Here is a 25,473-nt window from a genome sequence, read left to right as displayed (position 1 = left end):
AGTTGACACTCTGCCAAAATAGTGGGATTATCATCAAATAAAGTCATGACCTCTCCAAACCCACTTCTATGAAAAATTTCATAAGATTGAACATTCTCCAAATATGTGGGATCTAAAGTCGAAACTCTTCCAAACCCACTTTCATTATTAGTGCAAACACTATTATCGAGATCACATTCATCATGATGCCTAAATAAATTTTCCACATCATAAGAAGAATCATCCCAATCATGATCATTGCAATAAGTAGTGGAGATAGCAAAATTAGCGTCCCCAAGCTTGGGGTTTTGCATGTTATTAGCACAATTAACATTAATATAATTTATAGTAAAATCAGTGCAATCATGCTTTTTAATCAAGGAGCTATCATGAATCACTTTATAAATTTCTTATTTCAACACTTCATCAAAATTTTCAGATTCATGATTTAAAAAAAAAGTTCATAGGAATAATCAAGTGCACTCAACTCACTAGCAATTGGTTCATCATAATTTGGGCTTTTGAAAAGATTAGCAAGTGGATGAGGATCCATATCAATAAAATTTTAGCAAGCGAAGATGCAAGCAAATAGAAGGCACATGGCAACACAAGCAAACAAAAAGAGATCCGGTGAGAAAAAGGCAAATAAAACGGCAAACTGATGAAGTGGGGGAGAGGAAAACGAGAGGCAAATGGCAAATAAAGTAAATGCAAGAGATGAGTTTGTGATGGGTACTTCGTTGGTTTTCCCTTGAAGAGGAAAGGGTGATGCAGCGAAATAGATAAAGGGGTTTGTTGAGAACCAAGGTATCAATCCAGTAGGAGGAACAAGCAAGGCTTCAATAGTAGTACCTACAAAAATAATCAAACACTTGCACCCAACGCTATAAAGGGGTTGGCAATCCCTTCACAGTTATTTCCAAGGATGAGATCTGATAGAGATTGATATAAAAGATTGCGGAAACAAAATTAAATAAATTGCAGCAAAGTATTTTTGGTATTTTTGTTTTACAGATCTGAAATTATCACATGAAAATAGACCCGGGGGCCATAGGTTTCACTAGAGGCTTCTCTCATAAAGGAAAATGTTACGGTGGGTGAACAAATTATTGTCGAGCAATTGATTGAAAAGCGAATAACTATGAAGCTATCTAAGGCAATGATTATGCATATAGGCATCACGTCCGTGTCAAGTAGACCGAAATGATTCTGCATCTACTACTATTACTCCGCACATCAACCGACTCCTACTTGCATCTAGAGTATTAAGTTCATGAAGAACAGAGTAACACATTAAGTAAGATGACATGATGTAGAGGGATAAACTCAAGCAATATGATGAAAACCCCATCTTTTTATCCTTGATGGAAACAATACAATACGTGCCTCGCAACCCCTACTTTCTCACTGGGTCAAGAAACCGCAAGATTGAACCCAAAACTAAGCACTTCTCCCATTACAAGGATTACCAATCTAGTTGGCCAAACCAAACCAATAACCCTAAGGGACTTGCAAAGATATGAAACCATGTATATAAGAATTCAGAAGAGACTCAAATAATACTCATAGATAATCTGAACATAACTCACAATTCAACGGATCTCGACAAAGACACCGCAAAAGAGTATTAAATTAGATAGATCGCCATGAAGATCATGAAGAACATGGTATTGAAGATCAGAGAGAGAGAAGAAGCCATCTAGCTACTAGCTTTGGACCCTAGGTCTGTGGTGAACTACTCACGCTTGATTAGAGGGGCAATGGAGTTGATGTAGATGCCCTCCGTGATCAATTCCCTCTCTGGGAGATTACCAGAAAAGGCTCCCAGATTTGATCTCACGGGAACAGAGGCTTCCGATGGCGGAAAAGTATTTGTGGGGGAGTTGATACGTCTCCATCTTATCTACTTCTCCGAACTCTTTTGCCCTTGTTTTGGACTCTAATTTGCATGATTTGAATGGAACTAACCCAGACTGACGCTGTTTTCAGCAGAATTGCCATGGTGTTGTATTTGTGCACAAATAAAAGTTCTCGGAATGTCCTGAAAATTTACAGATATTTTTCTAGAATAAAAGAAAAATACGTGCGCAAAGATCCACCGGAGGAGGTGGACCAGTGGGCCACAAGCCCACAGGCCGCGACCACCCCCCTGGCCGCGCCGTGAGGGCTCGTGGGGCCCACGTGGCTCCACCGCCCCCAAACTCAGCTCTTTATCTTCCGTTTCGCCCGGAAAAAAATCAGAGAGAAGGTTTCATTGCGTTTTGCGATACGGAGGCGCCGCCACATCCTGTTTTTCATCTGGAGGGCAGATCTGGAGTCCGTTTCGGGCTCCGGAGAGGGGAAATCGTCGCCATCGTCATTATCAACCTTTCTCCATCGACAATTCCATGATGCTCTTCATCGTTCGTGAGTAATCTCATCGTAGGCTTGCGGGACGGTGATGAGTTGGATGAGATCTATCATGTAATCAAGTTAGTTTTTGACGGGGATTGATCCCTAGTATCCACTATGTTCTAGATAGATGTTGCTACTACTTGGCTATGCTTAATTCTTGTCACTAGGGCCCGGGTGCCATGATTTCAGATCTAAACCTATTATGTTGTCGCCAATATATGTGTGTTTTAGATCCTATCTTTCAAGTTATAGTCACCTACTATGTGTTATGGCCCGGCAACCCCGGAGTGACAATAGCCGGAACCACTCCCGGAGATGACCATAGTATGAGGAGTTCATGTATTCACCAAGTGTTAATGCGTTGGTCCGGTTCTTTATTAAAAGGAGAACCTTAATATCCCGTAGTTTCCATTAGGACCCCGCTGCCACGGGAGGGATGGACAATAGATGTCATGCAAGTTCTTTTCACTAAGCACGTATGTATTACTACATACGGAATACATGCCTACATTCGATTGACGAACGGGAGCTAGTTACATATCTCTCCGTGTTATAGTTGTTACATGATGAATCATATCCGTCATACTCATCCGTCACCGATCCACTGCCTACGAGTCTTTTACTACTGGTCCTCGCTACGTTACTTTGTCTAGGCTTGTCCCTTGCTACAAAAGGGATTGGGCCACTCTGTTGCTGCTGCTATCACTTTGCTACTACTGTTGCTACTGTTGTTACTCTGCTACTGCTGCTACTGTTGTTCCTTGCTACTTTGCTGTTACTTGTTGCAGGATCCTTTTCCGACACTGTTGCCAGGGAAGAATATTTCCCGTCCACGTGCAACCTACTGGCGCCATTGATACAACAGTTAGGAATAGTTTGCCTTGTCAACAGATCGTTTCTCGCACCGTTGCTATCCTGCTACTTTGCTACTGATAATTTGCTTGCAGACACTAATCTTTCAGGGGTGGTTGAATCTTACGAACTCAGCTGCTAATACTTGAGAATATTCTTTCGCTTCTTCTTTGGCGAACCAACAAATTTGGGTTGAATACTCTACCCTCGAAAACTGTTGCGATCCCATACGCTTGTGGGTTATCATGGCTCTTTTTTGGCGATGAGCGAATATTTGGGAATTTATAGGCCAAAGAATAAGGTTAGGAGGCCTGAACGGGACCCACAAGCCAGGGGGTGCGGCCACCCCCTAGGGTGCGTCCTGCAGGCTTGTGGCCTCCCGGCAGGTGCCGTGCCCCCTACTCCAAGTCTCCTAGGTGTCTTCTGGTTCAAGAAAAATCTTTCCAGATACTTTGTTCCATTTGGACTCCATTTAATATTCCTTATCTGCAATACTCAAAAAGGTGGACAAACAGAAACTCGCACTAGGCTCTAGATTAATAGGTTAGTCCTAAAAATAATATAAAACAACATATTAATGCATATAAAACATCCAAAACAGATAATATAATAGCATGGAACAATCAAAAATTGTAGATACGTGTATGTATGTATATATATATATATATATAGACAGAGAGAGAGAGAGTGTAACGCCCAAGATGTGATCCTGTCCTTATTTTGGCACGAAGGCCTCGATAGGGATCAAAGCGCATCTCGTCGTTTCGCAAGAATGGATATCATTACAAGTACATGTACTGAAGAGAAGAGTATATGGAATTGCCTTACACTCGCCACAAGCTACATCAGAGTCACATCAGTACAATACATAAACATCACGAAGAAGAGCAGGGTCCGACTACGGATGAAAACAAACGAGAAAAGAAAACGACGCCCATCCTTGATATCCCAGGATGCCGGCCTGGAACCCATCCTAGATCGACGAAGACGAAGAAGAGGAAACTCCAAATGAACAATCATCACGCTCACGTCAAGTAACTTTTACCTGTACCTGCAACTGGTGTTGTAGTAATCTGTGAGCCACACGGGACTCGGCAATCTCATTTCCAAAGTTATCAAGACTAGCAAAGCTTAATGGGTGACGTATGGTTAAGTGATGAGGCTGCAGCAAGCGACTAAGCACTATATGAGGTGGCTAACTTACGAGTACAAGAATAAGTGGGAGACGATCTATGCATAGCGGACGTGAACTAATAATGATCAAATGAATGATCCTGAACACCTACCTACGTCAGACATAACCCCACTGTGTCCTCGATCGAAAAAGGAACTCATGAAAGAGACAATCACGGTTACACACTCAGTTGGCAAGTTTTAATTAAGTTAACTTCAATTTGTCTAGAACCAGTGTTAAACAAAGTTTCCACATTGCCGCATAACCGCGGGAATAGCTTTCCGACAGATTTAACCCTGCATGGGTGCTCCAACTAGTCCATCACAAATTACCACAAGCCGTATAGAAATCCTCGATCACGAAGCTCGCGATCTCGTCGGACTCCTTAGTGGAAAAACCTCAACTCTGAGATTACCCAAAGCATCACCAGAATCCCGATGCACAATACATTCGTCAAAGGTAAAACTAATACAGCAAGGCCGCCCGACGTGCCGACAATCCCGATAGGAGCCGCGTATCCCGTTCTCGGGGCACACCGGATGAGCGATGGTTACCACGCCAAATGCCGAGTTGCCCCAGGTAGCGTTAATAAGCTGCTCTGTTTGGGACCAACACCGTCAGCACTGGCCCCCCTGTATTATGTAGAATTACTCCTCGGGTAGCGCTAACTCCCTATGCATTTCAGTATTAACAGAATTATTATTTTGGGAAAATATAGAACCAATGTTGGGCCTTGTCAGACCAACTTTAATCTAAAACGAATTATCAAGGGGGTCCCCATGACAACCCCGATCGTGTTAGGAGCGCTCGATTATGGAACATAACACCGGTAGCCGAAACTAAGGGGGCAAAGGTGGAACAAAACACTAGGCTAAAAAGGCCGAGCCTTCCACATTTTACCGAGTATATAGGTGCATTAAATTAAATAGCATTAATAGAGTTGATATAACAAGGAACCCATGTTATCACATGGAAACAACTGCACCTGCAACTAGCAATGCTAACACATGGTTAAGCAAGCGGTAACATAGCCAATTAGTGGTTTGCTAGATTGTGAACAGGTTGAAGGTTGTCACGACAATGTTGGGAGGCTGATATTTAACAGGTGGTAGGCAGTGAGACGTAACGATAGAAATGATAAAACTAGCATGGCAATGATAGTAACGGTATCTAGGGAAATGGTCATCTTGCCTGAGATCCCGCTTGGAAGAAGAATGACTCCGTGAAGTAGACGAACCGATGTAGTCGAACGGGTCCTCACTTTCCGACACGCTTGCGGAACTCTATCGATACGAAGCAAACCAAAAAGAAGCATCAACACAGATATTCACCACAAGACACACAACGTAAATGATGCATGAGCGGTTGATATATGCAAGACATGGCATGACAATTCACAACAATCAATCACTACACATTAAGTGAAGTTCAATATGCAACGGGTTGCATATTGACAAAACTCCACATACGGATTATTTAGTTCTATCCCAATTAGGTACACGGCAATATTAAATGTTGGTTAAACATGGCAAGAGGTGAAGCGTAATTAAGCTACCTATCAAGGCATTTTAAATGAGGTTGGAAACGACTTATAGCATCTCCGAACTGACCTCATACGTTAATTTATAATTCTGTCCAGATCTGAATTAACACGTTTAAATATTTGTTAAACAACGAAATAAATAGGTTCACGTGATTCTACGCGTCGTTATGGTCCATATACATACATGGCACATCTTCAACGGAGCTACGGACAAATAGATACGAACACCGCAAGATATGATGCCAAGAATGCAATATGTATGCAATGACAGCCACAAACATTCTAAAACATACAAGCAACAAGGAGATTCTAAGCAGGATTCATATAGGACACGATCGAAACGGAGCCACAGTTCAACAACTACAAGCTAAACAATAAATAGACATAATCTGCCAAAATCAGCCACATAACATTTTCTACACCCTCGAACAACTAGCTACACAAATCCAAATTTCTCAAACAAGGCATGAGGCAATATAGGTCAAGATGCACTACAACATACAACTAATTTCACCTAGCATGGAAGCATGGATCACTAGGAAAAGAAGTCACAAAATGGCATCTCACACACAGTTTTCAGATTTAGTGAAAATATCAGTTTTAGACAGTGCAGTTTTCGATCTGAAGGCATATTAACAGCAACAAAACTATATGCTACAGGGCACCAAATGACATGAAAATTCACAACATGCTAGAGAATCATAAGGGCTACAACTAACTCCATTGCACCAACCTCAAAAGAGCTACAGATCACGAGATAAACTCATGGGAAGACAGCAACAAAATATAACAGATTTCGGACTTAGAAATATTTCAGCATCTCTAAATCAACATTATTTTCTAGCATGTTGAGAACAAGCAAATAACACCTAAACATGGATTTCTAAAGCAACCAAAATAACCAGAGGCTAATCTACACATCCAATGGCATATCTCTAGTTGACAACTCCTTCATATCATGCACAGATTAAATCCCATGAAATAAACAAAAGGGCAACATGGCAAAATATCACGCGCGCTAACTTACTCAAAAGATAAAAATAAATGCCTAGTTAAATTCTATGGATTTTCTACCCTGAAAACATGTATAATATGTGGGGTTGCAAAAATAAGATATCGCCACCCGAATATGCGAGAATATGTCCTAAACATGTCATAGCAAACCACCGACGGAACCTACTTGCAAAAATACAAACCACTACTCTAAAATACATGGCAAAAGGGTCCCTAAAACATGAGATTTTAAACTACGGGATTGGAGCAATCCGGACACGCGCGAAAATAAATACGGGATAAGCAACCTATTAGGACAGCACGCGTGTCTAGGCATATGGAAGGTCAAATCACTTCAAACATGCATGCAAGTTGCAAATTATGAATCTACGTGAAAAACTAGACAAGTGTCATATACAACTCGTTGCAATCCAACGCACGGTTTAAAATCTACGAGCGTTTTAAAATACGACATTTTCCTGAAATTACTAAATTCGTGAAATCAAAAAACATATAAATACCTAAATGGGCCGAATTCATTTATTGGGCTCAACAGGGCATGCGCTAAATAATAAGCAGCGCCTAGGGCGAGGAATAGAGGCGGCAGGGGCTCTCACCTTGCGGCCACGGGCCGACCTGGTGGGGAGGAGGAGCTGGGCCGCGAAGCTGGCGAAGGAAGGCGGCCCACGGGGCGAAGCGGCTGGAGGAGGCGTCCCAGGAGCGCTCAAGGTGAGGCTGGTCGGGGCCTTCGTGCTCCTCCCGCATGAGGCCGAAGGCGCACAGGGGCGCGATGACGCAGGGGAACCCCGACGAGGCTGGGACCCGGGGAGAGGCGGATCGGCCCCCCGGTGGCCGGATCTGGCAGAGACGAGGTCGGGGCGGCTAGAAGTTGGCTGGAGGCGGGCTGGCGGCGAGGCCCCACACGTTGGTGAAGCTTGGCGGCGGCGGCCATGGCAGAGGACGGACGGCTCAGGCGCAGGACCGACCGACGTCGTGCTGCAGCGGTGGCGCGCCGACGACGGACGGTTCGGGCGCGGTGCGGTGCGGGCATGGCTCGGTTGCACTGTGGTCACCCGGGCATGTCCGAGTTGGCCACGGATATGTCCGGTAGGTGGGGTGTTTGGAAGAATTGGGGCCTTTGGATCGAAATCTGATGGCTGAAATGGCTCTGGGGCTAGGGATGCGGGATTTGAAGGGTTTGGGCTAGCAGTTGGGATTTTCTAGGGGGGTGGCTGCAAAATAGCTAGGGGAAACCCTAGTGGAGTGACAAAGGTCTCTCCATGGGGTGGTTCTTATATAGGGTTGGGCTATGGTGGGTTGGACCTCTTGTGTCCGATCGCGATCCGACGACCACGAAGGAAGGAAGTAGCTAGATGGGTCTAGTGTGCTGTGTAGTTGGGCTATGTAGGGATGAGAGGAAAATCAGGCAACCCGGCGACAGAGTTTTGAAACCGAAAACGTCCGACGAAATGACCCGCTATAGTGCCAATATAGGTTTAACGGTTTGGGTATTAAACGAACTCCGATTGCGACGAAATTTGGCAGGCGGCCCACCTACATTATTTTAAGACAGAACGCCAAGTTTCAACCCAATCCGAGAAAGTTTTATACACACTTTAAAAAAAGATTTTAAACGATGTTGCGGGCGCGTGCGTGTGTGGTCGGGCTCAAAACGGGCAACGACGGGAACGGACAGAACCGGCGACTAATAACGGGTGCAAGTTTGGAAAACTGACGACACCGGAGTGCCGATGCAACGCTGATGATGCGAATGATGCGATGATGATGCGACAAATAAAAAAATAACCACACGACGAAACGGAATAAAAGGGGAATCTTCTGAAACGTCGGTCTCGGGCTGTCACACACTCAGAGAAAGAGAGAGAGAGAAAAGTGAAGATATAAAGTTTTGCTCGAGCAACTTCAATCAGTGTTGCATGTTATGTGTTGGGATCTGATCCCTTCCCTTTCCTCTTTTTCATTTCCTATATATTCGGTTGTTGATTGTTATTTTCTCATATAGAAGAATTGGACCACACTTTACTCTTTACATGTGTGTGTATGAGAGAGAGAAAGAGAGGTGATTAACTATACAATAAAACTTATATCACATGCTTACCCCAAATGGCTCATGCTCAAATACCAATGCTAGAAAGGGCATGTGTGCATTCTCTGAATACTCCTGTCAACACAGGTCATAGGCTTATTTTTTGGTCCGCTGCTTTGTAAAGGACCCCCACATGGCTTCCTCTTTGGTAATTAACATCATCCAAAATTCAAGAAATAGGAACATTATCTATTCGTCACCCTGGGTGAAGAATAACCATTATTCACCTCCCTCTCTTTTCACATCAATGCATTTTTTTTATTTCATATGTAAAAGAAGATCGCAAAAAAATATATAGTCATCATACAAAATATTTTATGTCACGTAAAATTACAAACATAAAAACATAGTGTAAAATATACATGAAATGCGATTTTTTGGTCTTATGACCAATATTTTTAATTTTTTATATCAAATTTTACGTAATGAATCAATATTAATGTAACTATGGTTATTTCAAATGTAATTTATTTATGAAACGTGTAAGATTACTTAGGTGAAGAATAACTTATTTTACACCCTAAATGATGAATAGACTTTATATGTATATCCGATCACAATAATTATTCTGATCCCACGCAGACTTGTAAAGACCCGAGACCAGGAAACCCACGCGACCGATGCAAAAAAAAAACTACCCACACGCTTCGTGCGATCCCCTCCCCTAACCTCCTCAATCCCACATCTGCCATCCCTCCCCAGCGTGCGTCGCCGGCGGCCCTGCCACCAACAGTGCCGCTCGTCGCGGCCAGACCAACCAATACCCAGCACACAAACGTATTCCTTCATCCATCCATCCATCCATCCATCCAAGCCTTCAAGAGTTCTTCGTCGTTCCATGCTATTGTTGCTGCTCCAGCGAGTTTGATCGAGTGACTTTAATTGAATCGATGGTTGCGGCTGCTCCCACCCATGCACCGGCTATGACCGTGCCGGCCACCATGGCCGCCAAGGTGGCCTCGCGGAAGGCCGCTGCCGTCGGCGACCGCAAGGTGGTGCCGGTGATGACCGAGACCGATGAGGTCGTCGTCCAGGTCCAGGTCCATGTGGAGCTGCACATGCTCGCCGTTGACGATGTCAGGTTTAAACCCGTCACCCACCGTCGTTGTCAGTTTCGTCAGTGTTAACAGCAATAGGCTGTCCGCGTTTTTCCTTTTCTTCCGTTAGAGTGTTTGTTAGATGTCTGTTTTGCTTTTCCTAAAGTTTAGGTCAGGGGCACCATGGAGTGTGCACCGTGGCGAGTAGTTAGGAGCTGCACGACCGAGCCTAACGCATCGTGGACGTGGGATGGCACGTCGGAATCGGTCGTGCGAGATCACGTGATCAGCGTTTGTTTTCGCATGAAATAAAAGGCAGGAAGGCCGAGAAAAAAGCTGGAAGTTCTCGCAGCACAAAACTACTCTCTCGATCGCAACAAGTGGCATCAGAGCCCGTTTCTTCGATCCACCGACCATGTCCGCCGATGGACGCGGTGGCGCCTGCTCGCCGGCCAGGTTCGTGACTCCTCCGTTGCTGCGACGGGGAAGGAGTAGGACCAGGCGCAGCAGCCGCGCCGTGGTGGTTCAGGAGCGCGTCGTGCGGGAACACGGCGGCGGCTCGTTCATCTACCCCAAGCTCACGTCACGCAACTACATCGAGTGGGCACTCGTGATGAAGGTCAACCTGAAGGCCCATGGCCTTTGGGACGCAATCGAGCTGGGATGCGACGTCGAGCGCGAGGACAGCGCGGCCATGGCGGTCATCTTGCGAGCGGTACCTGCGGACATGCACGGGATCCTTGCCGTCAAGTTTTCTGCAAAGGAGGCGTGGGAGGCGGTGAAGGTGCTGAGGATGGGCGTCGAGAGGGCGCGACAGGCGACGGCACAGCGCCTCCCGCAGCGAATTCGAGTCCATCTCCTTCAAGGACGGGGAATCCGTGGATGCTTTCAGCATGCGGATCACGTCCCTCGTCAACAACATACGCATCGTCGGAGACAACATCGAAGATGCAAAGGTAGTCACCAAGTTCCTTCGTGTTGTTCCACGGCGCTACTCGCAGGTGGCAATAGCTATCGAGACGCTGCTCGATGTGAGCACCCTCACGATCGAGGAGCTGACGGGGCGACTGCGCTCTGTGAAGGAGCGCTATGGCCTCGACGACGCCGATGGCTCCAGCTCCGGCACCCTCCTGATGACAGAGGCGGAGTGGGATGCGCGACGGAAGAACCGGGAACGCGACAATGGCGACAACCGCGGCAACACCGACAATGGGGGTGGCGGCAACGATGCCCCCGGATCCAACTCCAAGGGGCGCGGCGGCCGTGGACGGGGGCGCGGCGGCCGTGGTGGCGGCTCACGCAGCGGACCTCGACCCACGAACCAGTGCAGATATTGCAAGAAGCTGGGCCACTGGGCCCGGGACTGCAAACTAGGAAGCGCGAGCAGGCGCATCTGGTGCAGCCCGGCGACGACGACGACGCCGACCCTGCACTCCTACTGACCTCGGTATGTGCCCTAACGGAGGCCATGGAGGGACCAACACCACCAACCCCGGCTCCGGAGATCGTCATGCTCAACGATGAACGCGCCGGCGTGCTGCCCGGGCGTGACGGCGAGCGTCACGGCACGGCATGGTTCCTCGACACCGGCGCGAGCAACCACATGACCGGAGATAGCTCACTCTTCGGCGAGCTGGACACCGGCGTCGGAGGAGCGTGCGATTCGGCGACGGGTCGGTGGTGGACATCTGTGGCCGAGGCACGGTGCTGTTCACGTGCCAAGATGGGCGCCAGCGCGCGCTCACGAGGGTGTACTTCATACCACGCCTGCGCTCGAACATAGTAAGCCTCGGGCAGCTGGATGAGATCGGCTGTCGGGTCACCATCGAGCGCGGGGAGCTGCGCGTGCTGGACACTCATTGCCAACTCCTCGCCAAGGTCCAGAGCAACGGCAATCGCCTCTACGTATTGCCTGTCAAGCCAGGGCAGCCACAGTGCATGGCCATATGCTACGACGACGTCTCCTGGCGCTGGCATGCGCGCATGGGACACCTGAACTTCCAGGTGCTACAGAAGCTAGCGCGAGAGGAGATGGTGCGCGGTCTCCCGAAGATCGACCACGTCGACGAGCTGTGTGATGCCTGCCTCGCCGGCAAGCAGCGGCGGGTACCGTTTCCTAGCAGGCGAAGTGGCGCGCCGACAACCTGCTCGACCTCATGCACGGTGATCTGTGCGGGGCGATCACGCCACCCACGCCCGGTGGGAAGAAGTACTTCCTGCTCCTGGTAGATGATCGGAGCAGGTACATGTGGCTAGTACTGCTGGCCTCCAAGGATCAGGCGCAAGCAACGATCAGGCGGTTCAAGGCGGCAGTCGAAGTAGAGGCTTGACGGCCCCTGCGTGTGCTCCGTACGGATCGTGGTGGCGAGTTCACAGCCGCAATGTTTATGGAATACTGCGCGGAGGAGGGCGTCAAGCGACAGCTCACGACGCCGTACACACCCCAGCAGAACGGGGTGGTGGAGAGGCGGAACCAGATGGTGGTCTCCATGGTGCACAACATGCTCAAAGCGAAGGGGATGCCGGCCAAGTTCTGGGGGGAGGCAGTCACCACTGCAGTCTACCTCCTGAACCGATCCCCTACACGCAGCGCCGAGGGGAAGACCCCGTATGAGGTATTTGTCACGCCCAAGATGCGACCCTATCCTCAATTTGGCACGAAGGCCTCGTCAGGCATAGAAGCGCATCTCGTCGTGTCGCAAGAATGGATATCGTTACAAGTACATGTACTGAAAAGAAGAGAGATACATATATAGAGTTGGCTTACACTCGCCACAAGCTACATCAGAGTCACAACAGTACATTACATAATCATCAAGAGTAAGAGCAGGGTCCGACTACGGACGAAAACAAACGAGAAAATAAGAACGACGTCCATCCTTGCTATCCCAGGCTGCCGGCCTGGAACCCATCCTAGATCGACGAAGAAGAAGAAGAAGAAGCAACTCCAAATGAACAATCAACGCGCTCGCGTCGAGTAACCTTTACCTGTACCTGCAACTGGTGTTGTAGTAATCTGTGAGCCACAGGGGACTCAGCAATCTCATTTTCAAAGGTATCAAGACTAGCAAAGCTTAATGGGTGAGGCATGGTTAAGTGGTGAGGTTGCAGCAGCGGCTAAGCATATATGAGGTGGCTAACTTACGAGTACAAGAATAAAGAGAGGGATGATCTACCCAAATCGAACGTGAACTACTGATGATCAACTGAATGATCCTGAACACCTACCTACGTGAGACATAACCCCACCATGTCCTCGATCGGAGAAGGAACTCATGGAAGAGACAGTCACGGTTACACACAGAGTTGGCATATTTTAATTAAGTTAACTTCAAGTAATCTAGAACCAGTGTTAAACAAAGTTTCCACGTTGCCACATAACCGCGGGCACGGCTTCCCGAAAAGATTTAACCCTACAGGGGTGCTCCAACTAGTCCATCACAAATTACCACAAGCCGCATAGAAATCCTCAATCACGAAGCTCGCGATCTCGTCGGATTCCCTAGTGGAAAACCTCAACTCTGAGATTACCCAAAGCATCACCGGAATCCCGATGCACAAGATATTCCGTCAAAGGTAAAACTAATCCAGCAAGGCCACCCGTTGTGTCGACGAACCCGATAGGAGCTGCGTATCTCGTTCTCAGGACACACCGTCTATGCAAAGTGGACGGGAACCAAACCTCGAGTTGCCCCATGGTGGCACCGCCGACTGCTAGGTGGGTGGACCAACACTCATGAGGAGCACTGGCCCGGGGGTTGATTAAATTTCCTCGGGTTAATTACTCCCTATGCAGTTCATTAGTTATTAGGCAAATGTAGTACCAAAGTTCGGCCTTGCCAGACCAGCTTTAATCTAAAACGAATTATCAAGGGGGTCCCCATAACAACCCCGATCGTGTTAGGAGCGCTCATTTATGGAACATAACACCGGTAGCCGAAAAAACTAAGGGGGCAAAGGTGGAACAAAACACCAGGCTAGAAAAGGGCCGAGCCTTCCACCTTTTACCAAGTATATAGGTGCATTAAATTTAAATAGCATATAGTATGGTGATATGACAAGGACCCCATGTTATCACATGGAAGCAACTACACCTGCAACTAGCAACACTAACAACAGGGTTAAGCAAGCAGTAACATAGCCAATCAGTGGTTTGCTAGGTCGTACAGGTTGAAGGTGATCATGGCATTGTTGAGAGGCTGATATTTAACATGTGGTAGGCAACGAGACATAATCGATAGCATCGAAATAACTAGCATGTCAATGATAGTAATGGTATCTGGGAAAATGGTCATCTTGCCTGAGATCCAGCTTGGAAGAACAACAACTCGTGAAGCAGACGAACCAACGTGGTCAAGCGGGTTCTCACATTCCGACACGCTTGCGGAACTCTATCGGAATGGAGCAAAACCGGAAACAAACATCAACACAAATATTCACCATACGATGCACAACATGATGCATAACCTACTATGATGCATGATCAGTTCATTGATGCAAGGGATGGCATGGCAATTCACCTCACGCAAACTCTACACATTAAGTGAAGCTCGATATGCAACGAGTTGCATATTGATGAAACTCCACGTTTAAGTATTTAATTCACTCCCGATTATTAAGACGGCAATGTTTAATGTTGTTTAACATGGCAAGGGGTGAAGCACAAATTAATCTACCTATCTAGGCATTTTAAATGAGGCCGGAAACAACTTATAGCACCTCCGAAATGACCCCTCGCGTTAAATTCTAATTCTGTCAAGATCTGTCCTAATCACATTTTATGTTTGTTAAACGACAAAACTAAGTCATTCACATGATTCTACTCGTCGTTCTAGTCCATTTACATATATGGCAGATCTCGTACGGAGCTATGGACAAATAGTTACGACCTAAACCGTTTTCAACACGTCGACACGCAAACCAATGGAAACAACACACTAAACAGTTCTGATTATGCATGAGGGTTGGAAAAATATTAATCTCCGTGAAATTCTAGTCAAGTTACATATCTAACTCGTCGGAATCCAATGCGCGGAATAGAATCTACGGGCGTTTGAAAACTGCTATTTTCTGAAATATGCAAGAGCTAGAAAAAAATGTCCAAAATCTACTTAGCAAAAAAAACTTGCATGGGCCCGAAGCATCATAGTGCAGTGGCCCAGGGGTAGATCAGGCCCAAGTGAACAGGAATGCGGTGTGCAAAAATATATACGGAACATGGCTAAGCTGAGATTTGAACCAGGGACCTGCTGGTTGGATGGCTCAATGCGCACTAAGGTAGATGTGTGTTATTGCTAGATCTGGGCGCAGAGCGTACATGAATGTGTGCACACAGGATGTCTAAAATAGAGAAAACAACTAAGAAAAATAGCAGGTACTGGGATTTGATCCCACGATCTCTGTGTCTATGCTAGCGCGGTTGACCAACTCGGCTACGAACAACTTGTGGTACAAAAATGGGTTTTGGCGTAGATGAATCATACCATGTCGCTAACTGAAGGAAACTGGAACTTGTCGCTGGAGATGCAGGTCCAGATGCGCGACGCGATGAACAGAGCAACAGTCGAAGGATCCAGGGCGAGGCGATCCATACCGAGAGCTGGGATGGGCTGTTCCAGGACTGGGGCATCCATTCCCGCCTTCGGAGCTCGATTCGGAGTTGGGGACGACCAGATCATGACCTGCGAGCTCCCGTTCCATGGCGGGGTGGTGCTGCTCCTGTTGGTCACAAAGAGAGAGAGACGAGGTGAGAGAGGGAAAGGAGAAGGAGCAGAGCATGGGGCGACCCGGATCGGCGGTGGAGCCGCAGCTCGGACGCAGAGGAGTGCCGCTCGGGGGGAAATCCTGATCCATCCTACGGGTGGCTCGGGCACTAGCTGGAGCTTAGCTTGGCGGCGGGAGAGGGAGGAGAAGGGGAAAACGGAGCTAGCTGGGAATCCTAGGCATAACGATCTCTCTTATACGTCTCGAGGAGGAAGGGATGGCCATCTGATCCAGCTCCAGGATATCAATGGTGAACCCCTGGTTCGTACAGGAAGTGACGTAGGAAGAAGAAGGTGTGGTGGGCTAGATGGGCTGAGGTCAAACAGGTAAGAGTTGGGCATGCTCTGTTTATATTCTTCCTTAGCCAATAATTCAACAAACAGATTTGGAGAAAAAGAAAACGAGAGGTAGAGAGAGAAATAGAGTTGGAGAAATATTTTTGTGGAACCATAAAAATATACTCTATTTCATAAAATCGGTTTGGAGATTTTTACACGAAACAAATTTAAACAAGTTTGATTTAAACTCATGCTTGCGTGAATTTAAAACCTCACCAAACCAATGTCAAATGGGAAGAAATTTTGGAGGGTCACCCTACATAATTAATATGATTTATGGAAATAAGATGAACATTTAAGAAGGAAGTAAAAAAAAATACCAAACAAAATGAATTAAATTCGTTATGTTTGAATTCAAGCTCCCTTTTAAACGAACTATGGATGTGGTGAATTTGAGAGGGTGGCTGGACATAAAGCAAAAGAATTATGGGCAAAGTTGAAGGCAAGAATTAAGATAGGAAAGAATGGAGTTAAATTGCAAGTGTGTTATGATTAGAATATTTCATTATAGCCCCCTAATAATATTGGGAGGATATGTTATATAGAGAAATCACCATGTGAATCCCTTGATTTAAATAGATCCAAGATCCATGCAATTTATTTATTTGGGGTGCCGAAACAAATTAATGACATGATGGCACGATGACATGATGAATGTGACAAACAAATAATCACAGGACGACAATGGAACAAAAGGGAAATCTTCTCGAGCGTCGGTCTCGGGCTGTCACAATATGGCATGGTGAAAAGCCTAGTATTCAACATGTTCGCGTATTTGGATGCGTTGCACATGTCAAGAATGCCAGGCCCATGCTCAAAAAGCTCGATGATCGGAGCACGCCCATGGTCTTCATCGGCTATGAGGAAGGAACAAAGGGCTATCGTGTCTTCAACCCAGGGACTGGGCGAGTCCATGTCTCTCGTGATGTGGTCTTCGATGAGGGTGCCTGCTGGGAATGGGACGGCTCCTCACCAACACCAGAGCCGTTCAAGGTGAGCTACACCGTCTCCATCACCAGGCCAGAACGCCCAGAACCCGGCGGAGCAGCGAGGTCACCGGCGGCTCGTGCACCTGGGGGGGGGGAGCCCGTCATGCCGAGCCCGGCAGGCGGGGACCCTACCTCGAACGAGGACGTGGCGCCGCCAAGCGAGGCGCACTCTGAAGATGAGCCGGAAGGAGGCGTCCAGGGCACAGACCAGGGTGGGCATCCCATGCTCACCCGAAGCAAGGACGACACACTCCAACCGAGCATCAAGTACGACGAGGACTACGTGCACCTCGTCAGCCTCGTGGACGACGATGAGACTGCAGACCCGATCTGCCTCGTCGCAGGGGAGGAGCCGGCCTCGTTCCCAGAAGATGCAGCACATCAGTGCTGGCTGCGGGCGATGCGAGAGGAGCTCACTGCGATCGACGCCAATGACACCTGGAAGCTGGTGGAACCACCACCTGGACAGCGTCCGATCGGCCTAAAATGGGTCTATAAGCTGAAGAAGGACCCGTCCGGCAGCATCATCAAGTACAAAGCGCGCATGGTAGCGAAGGGCTACGTGCAGCACGCCGGCATAGACTTCGAGGAAGTCTTTGCGCCGGTGGCTCGCTTCGATTCCGTGCGTCTCCTCACCGCGCTCGCCGCCCACCACGGGTGGGAGGTCCATCACATGGACGTCAAATCAGCCTTCCTCAACGGGGACTTGGCGGAGGAGGTCTTCGTCGCGCAGCCGCCGGGATTCGAGCTCGCTGGACAGGAGCGCAAGGTCTTCAAGCTCGCCAAGGCTTTGTATGGTCTACGACAGGCACCACGTGCCTGGAATGCGAAGTTGGACAGCAGCCTGCTGTCGCTAGGATTCCAGCGAAGCGACTCCGAGCATGGCGTCTACCTGCGGGGGAGCGGCGTCTCTCTCTTGGCTGTTGGCTTGTACGTCGACGACCTCATCATCGCCGGCGCGCAGCCACGTGAACTGGACATCTTCAAGGAGGAGATGAAGAAACTCTTCCAGATGAGCGACCTCGGGCGGCTCACGTACTATCTTGGCATAGAGGTACGACAGACAAAGCGCGGCATCACGCTGTGCCAAGCAAGCTACGCGCAGAAGCTACTCGAGAAGGCGTCCATGGCAGAGTGCAAAACCAGTGCTGTGCCCATGGAAGCGAAGTTGAAGCTCAGCAAGGACAGTACGGCGCCGGCTACCGACGCCTCATACTACCGCAGTTTGATTGGTAGCCTGCGGTACCTGGTGCAGACCAGGCCCGACATCGCGTATGCGGTCTCCTACCTCAGCCGTTTCATGGAGAAGCCTACCGTCGAGCATCTGACGGCGCCAAAGCAGTTGATGAGGTACATTGCAGGTACTCTAACCTTCGGGTGTGTGTATCTTAGGGGGAGCAGGGACCCCTCCCTCATCGGCTACAGCGACTCCGACCTTGGCGGCGACGTCGACGACTGCAAGAGCACCACCGGCTCGCTCTTCTTCCTCGACAAGAGCCCGATCAGCTGGCAGTCCACCAAGCAGAAGGTGGTCGCGCTGTCATCATGTGAGGCGGAGTATGTCGCTGACGCATCTACTACCTGCCAGGGGCTCTGGCTGGCTCGGCTGCTAGCAGAAGCGACAGGCGCCGGCGTCAAGCCGCCCTCAATTCTGATAGATAACAAGTCTGCGATTCAGCTCAGCAAAAACCCGGTGTTTCATGACAGAAGCAAACACATAGAGGTTCGATATCACTTCCTCAGAGACAAGGTCGAAGCAGGAAAGGTGAAGGTCGACCATGTCAACTCCGGTGAGCAGCTGGCTGACATCCTCACAAAATCACTTGGGCGTGTGCGCTTCCAGGAGCTGTGCGCCAAGATCGGCATCCTCAACACCGTCGGCGGTTGACAAGTTTAAGGGGATACTGTCAGGTTTAGACCCGTCAGCCACCGTCGGAGTCAGTTTCGTCAGTGTTAACAACAATAGGATGTCCGGGTTTTTCCTTTTCTTCAGTTAGAGTGTTTGTTAGATATATGTTTTGCTTTCCTAAAGTTTAGGCCAGGGCCACCATAGAGTGCGCACCGTGGCGAGTAGCTAGGAGCTGCACGACCGAGCCTCAGGCATCGTGGACGTGGGATGGCACGTCGGAATCGGTCGTGGGAGATCGTGTGATCAGCGTTTGTTTTCGCATGGAATAAAAGGCAGGAAGGCCGAGAGAAAAGCTGCAAGTTCTCGCAGCACAAAACTACTCTCTCGATCACAACAGACGACAGCGTCGTCGACCTCGCCGTCGCCGCCAAGAGGTGAAAAATCGAACCAGTCTTTCCCACGCGCTCCGGCGGTCCTTCTTGGAATTGGACGGCGAATCAATCAATCGATACATGTTCTAACGTGCCCTTGTTCCTGTGTATTGCAGGGACTACTGTGGATTCTGCGACTCGACTTGGAGGTGAGCAAGGTGTAGTTGTAGGGGACGATACTCATACGGCAGACAAAATCAAGCCCATGAGACATGAGTGTGGGTGTGCCTGCGATGTGCATCAATGCGTGAAGCGAGGGACTACTTTAAGTGTGCCCACATATGGAGAAGTCAGGTTGGGTGGCTTGAGCAGCCATAATGTTATTGGAGAGGAAATCTGAAGTCCAACTATTACTTTGTACTAGGTTTATCTACTTCGCGGTAGGCAAACTCTCTAATAGCTCCATTGTCAGATGAAAACACACATCCATCTCCCTTAGATACTACACAATATGACGCCCCGTCGATGGAATAGATTCGTCATGAGGGAAGCAACAAATTTTGTGTTTAGGTTGTGGCAAATCAAGGCCTTAATTGCCTGGCAGCAAAGATGAAATGATTGGGGACAGTTCAACTCTGTTTGTCTTCTGTAGGTTGAAGATGACCGTGAGAGGACATGGGCTACACGATACTAGGTAGCTGGGTTGGGCCAAAAAGTTTTAAAAAAATGGACAACTGGGTACTTACTTTTCGGTGTTCCATGGTACGACGTGAAATCCCCCTCTATTTTTTTGAAAAGATACTATTAGAAGGAGTTCACGTTGCTTTCCCTTAATGTATTAGTGCAACCTAATTACAAGTATAAGCGGGGAAGTTCTGAAAAGCTAGAAAAATAGCAATTAAATAACAAACCACACGAAGTTCATCATCGATAAATTAATAAGTCCAAATGAAATACAAGAACAAAGGTGAAATAAAAAAAAATCTAAGTTTAGATTTAAAAAGTTGAGTAGCTAAAAATTGCAGTTTAACACTACAACTAGTGCTTACTTCCCGAGCAGAAAAAATGAATTGCAAAATTTATGGGTACACCAACAACTCAATATACTCATTCAATCTTGGAGAAAATTCCCGCATCAAATCTATCATGTATATTAGCTGAAGAACAAACAAATGTACAAAAGAAAAATACTCTTATATGTGCTCGACACAATATTTTTTTGGGGAAAATAGCAACACAATCAACTTTTGGAAATTCAGAAAAAAAGAGAAAACTAGTTTAGGAAACGAACCTAAGATTTACATCCTCAAAGATTTAAAAAAATGAGATTTCTCTAGCTACTAAATGAATAAATCAAGAAGTTCAAATTAATGACACAGAAATTCAAATTGAAATAATGGGGGAGTTCGATGTTTATATACCAAGAAGAGACCAAACCTAACCAAAAATGTAAACTCTGAAAGCACAAATTTAACAAATTGAAGAGTTCAATAATCTAGAAAAAATGACATACACATATATTGGTAAAAAAACAAAGAACATCAAATTAAAATAATAGAGTTTTGAATGGATTTTCTCCTCTTTTTTAATCTTGAAGTTCAAATTGAAATAACGGAGCGGATCGATGTATATAAAAAAGTAGGATTTATCCATTACCAAATTAAGAAAGGAAAATAAGAAGCCCAAATTAAAAAAAATTAAGCAGTTTAGTGTTTATAAAACTCAGATTTTTCTCTTTTCCAAAGAATAAAAACATAAAGTTCAAAAATAAATAACGGAGTACTACGATGTATATAGAAAAACTGAAATTCTTCCCGTTTCTAGGAGAAATAAGAGTATGAAGTTCATTTGAAAAAATTGTTTCTGCTTATTTAAAAACCATATTTTTCTAAGAGTAAAACTAAGAAGTTCAAATTCAAATAATAAAGAAGTTTGAAGTTTATAAAAAACTCAGACTTTTTCTTGTTAGTAAAGAAAAAAATGAAGAAGTTTAAATCAAAAAAGGGACTACTAGAAATTTTACACGCGGTGCATTTTTCTCGTTTGAATACTAGAGTGAAGTTCAAGTGGACATAGCGAGAAGGTCAAGTACTTCACGCGGTGCATTTTTGAAGGATGTGTTTCTCAATAAAGACATTTTTAGCAATTTTTAAAACTGACTTAAAACAATAAGGAATTGGAAAAAACATTCTACATATAAAAGTTCCGCATTTGTTCAAGATTTCGAATGTCATATCATTTGCTCCATTCCGAGAAACCATTGAGAAATTAATGCGAAAATATGAACTCGGTACAATTCTGTCGTTTTCTAAGTTACTTTTAAACCTTTCATTGTTCGAAGGAAAGTTTTATATGAAAAATTACGCATTTTCATAATCTTTTCAACACCATATCATTTGCATCGATCGGACTAGCCATTTCCAAATTAACCCCGAAATACGAATCCTGCTATTCGGTTTCAGAAATTCTACCGCTTTTTAATTTCCTCTTTAACCGTATGGAATTTGGAAAAACTTTCAACGTATGAAATGAGGGGATTTGCATATGCTATTCAACGACATCTCATTTGCCTCATTCCAACAAGCGGTTTAAAAATAGAATCGAAAATACGATTCATATTTTTTGTATGAAGAAAAAAAGTTTTCAAAACTGCTTTTAAAGCATGAACATTTTGACAAAAAATTAACCTAGGCTGTTATCAGGGTGTCCATAGCTTTGAACGGTATATCGCAAGCCCCATTTGGAGAATATTACCATGGTGAGTGGATGGAGTGTTACGAGCAAAACATAACACGTGGAAAACAGAGTGAAGTTCAAGTGGACATGACGAGAAGGTCAAGTTTTTCACGCGGTGCATTTTCAAAGGATTTGTTTTGCGAAAAAGGCAGAACACATGATCTCGCTGTTTTGAACAATGCTTAAAAACGGCTAGGAATCACAGAGAGCTATCTACATGAAAAAGTTCCGCATTTTCCGTAGCTTTTGAGCGGTATATTATTTGCCCCATTATCATAAAGTTTCTAAAAACTACGGCCAAAAAATGTTTTTAGCCATTTTTAAAACTGACATGAAACTATAAGGAATTTGAAAAAACAATCTACATATAAAAGTTTTGCATTTTATCAAGCTTACGAACGCCATATCATTTTTTCTATTCACAGAAACCATTGAGAAATTAAAGAGAAAATACGAACTCGGTATAACTTTTGCCGTTTTCTAAATAACTTTTATATCGCTAATAGTTGGAAGAAATTTTTTATATGAAAAACTATGCATTTTCATAAGATTTCAAACGCCATATCACTTGCGTAGATCGGACTAGCCGTTTTCAAATTAACTCTGAAATACGAACCCGGCTTTTCGGTTTCTGAAATTCTGACATTTTTTAAATTCCTCTTTAACTTACAACTTATGAAATGAGAGTATTTGCAGCAGCCATCCAACACCATCTCACTTTCCTCATTCCGACAAAAGGTTTAGAAATAGGATCAAAAATACGATTCACGTCTTTTGTATGAACAAAAACAATTTTTGAAACTGCTCTTAAACCGTGAACATTTTGACAATATTCAACCTAGGTTGTTACGATGTTGTCCATAGCTTTCAAACGACATATCACAAGTCCCATCTGAACACTTTTAGCGAAAGTTCAACCAAGCACCTTCAGAAGTTTAAGTGCTGCTAGGACAAGTCAACTTGGGATTATAATAGTTATTATCATCCCAGGATTAGAATAGTGTTTATGTGTGTGTGTGTGTATATATGTTTGGGACACGTGCATGCAGTGGTTGTGTTCGGACGGTACTATCCCTCACGTGGTTATCGGCGGCAAGCCTATATACTCGTGGGCCCGCGTGGACATCCATGATCACTTTTTGGCTAACAACGAAATAGGTTACCATGGTGGATTCTTCTACTTTGATTCGTGTTATCATATTATCATGGTGAGATTCAGACCTAAGTTTGAGCGCATACGTACATACGCATGCATGATTCTGTGTTACTTGCTTGAGGTGTGGTGTGATATACATATATACAACGTGTAGTCTAACCTTCGCTCCGTGTGGTTTCCGGTTCGAAAGCATGCACGGTGCCACATCAAAGTTATGCATTTGGGTATTCAAACATCAACACTCCATACATATGTTTTTGGCCACATGCATGCAGTAGTTGTCTTTGGGCACTACTTGCGTGATTATTGACGAGCTAGCCTATCTCTCGGGTTGCATGGATGTCCATCACTTTGACCAACAACAAGATAGAGGTTGTACGACTGAGGTGTGGATTCTTCGCTCTTGGTCCATTTTACGATACATCTTCATGAGATGCCCTCTCCCGCCGACTCAAAGTGTGTGTCTGTGTGTGTGCGTGTGTGTGTGCGTGTGTGTGTGTGTGTGCGTGCGTGTGTCTAAGTGTGTGTGTGTGCGTGCGTGTTTTAGGGGTGGCTACTTTGCACTTTGTGAAAGGATCGATATGGTTGACTAGAGGGAGGGGGGTGAATAGGCAACGACCACTTTTTAATTAATCTTAACAAGTTAGGGCTAGCAACATACAGGTTCTCTAAAATAACAACAAGGTTATGAACCTATATGATGCTACCAACTATAAACACTAAGGCAAGTAAGAGATAGTTGTTGGAATTATGCCCTAGAGGCAATAATAAATGTATAGTTATTATTATAATTCCTGTATCAAGATAATAGTTTATTATCCATGCTATAATTGTATTGAATGAAGACTCATTTACATGTGTGGATACATAGACAAAACACCGTCCCTAGCATGCCTCTAGTTGGCTAGCCAGTTGATCGATGATAGTCAGTGTCTTCTGATTATGAACAAGGTGTTGTTGCTTGATAACTGGATCACGTCATTGGGAGAATCACGTGATGGACTAGACCCAAACTAATAGACGTAGCATGTTGATCGTGTCATTTTGTTGCTACTGTTTTCTGCGTGTCAAGTATTTATTCCTATGACCATGAGATCATATAACTCACTGACACCGGAGGAATGCTTTGTGTGTATCAAACGTCGCAACGTAACTGGGTGACTATAAAGATGCTCTACAGGTATCTCCGAAGGTGTTAGTTGAGTTAGTATGGATCAAGACTGGGATTTGTCACTCCGTGTGACGGAGAGGTATCTCGGGGCCCACTCGGTAATACAACATCACACACAAGCCTTGCAAGCAATGTAACTTAGTGTAAGTTGCGGGATCTTGTGTTACGGAACGAGTAAAGAGACTTGCCGGTAAACGAGATTGAAATAGGTATGCGGATACCGACGATCGAATCTCGGGCAAGTAACATACCGAAGGACAAAGGGAATGACATACGGGATTATACGAATCCTTGGCACTGAGGTTCAAACGATAAGATCTTCGTAGAATATGTAGGATCCAATATGGGCATCCAGGTCCCGATATTGGATATTGACCGAGGAGTCTCTCGGGTCATGTCTACATAGTTCTCGAACCCGCAGGGTCTGCACACTTAAGGTTCGACGTTGTTTTATGCGTATTTGAGTTATATGGTTGGTTACCGAATGTTGTTCGGAGTCCCGGATGAGATCACGGACGTCACGAGGGTTTCCGGAATGGTCCGAAAACGAAGATTGACATATAGGATGACCTCATTTGATTACCGGAAGGTTTTCGGAGTTATCGGGAATGTACCGGGAATGACGAATGGGTTCCGGGAGTTCACCGGGGGGGGGGGGGGCAACCCACCCCGGGGAAGCCCATAGGCTTTGGGGAGACACACCAGCCCTTAGTGGGCTGGTGGGACAGCCCCAAAGGGGCCTATGCGCCAAGAGAAGAAAATCAAAGGAAAAGAAAAAAAAGGGAAGAAGTGGGAAGGGAGGGGGACTCCTCCCACCAAACCAAGTCCAACTCGGTTTGGGGGGGGAGTCCTCCCCCCTTTGGCTCGGCCGACCCCTTGGGAGTCCCTTGGACCCCAAGGCAAGGTTCCCCTCCCTCCTCCTATATATATGGGGCTTTTAGGGCAGATTTGGGACGACTTTCTCACGGCTGCCCGACCACATACCTCCATAGTTTTTCCTCTAGATCGCGTTTCTGCGGAG

This window comes from Hordeum vulgare, chromosome 1H (assembly GCF_904849725.1).
Source record: "Hordeum vulgare subsp. vulgare chromosome 1H, MorexV3_pseudomolecules_assembly, whole genome shotgun sequence".
NCBI lineage: Eukaryota > Viridiplantae > Streptophyta > Magnoliopsida > Poales > Poaceae > Hordeum > Hordeum vulgare.
The sequence above is the reverse complement of the archived record's forward strand: the minus strand, read 5'-3'. Positions refer to the sequence as shown.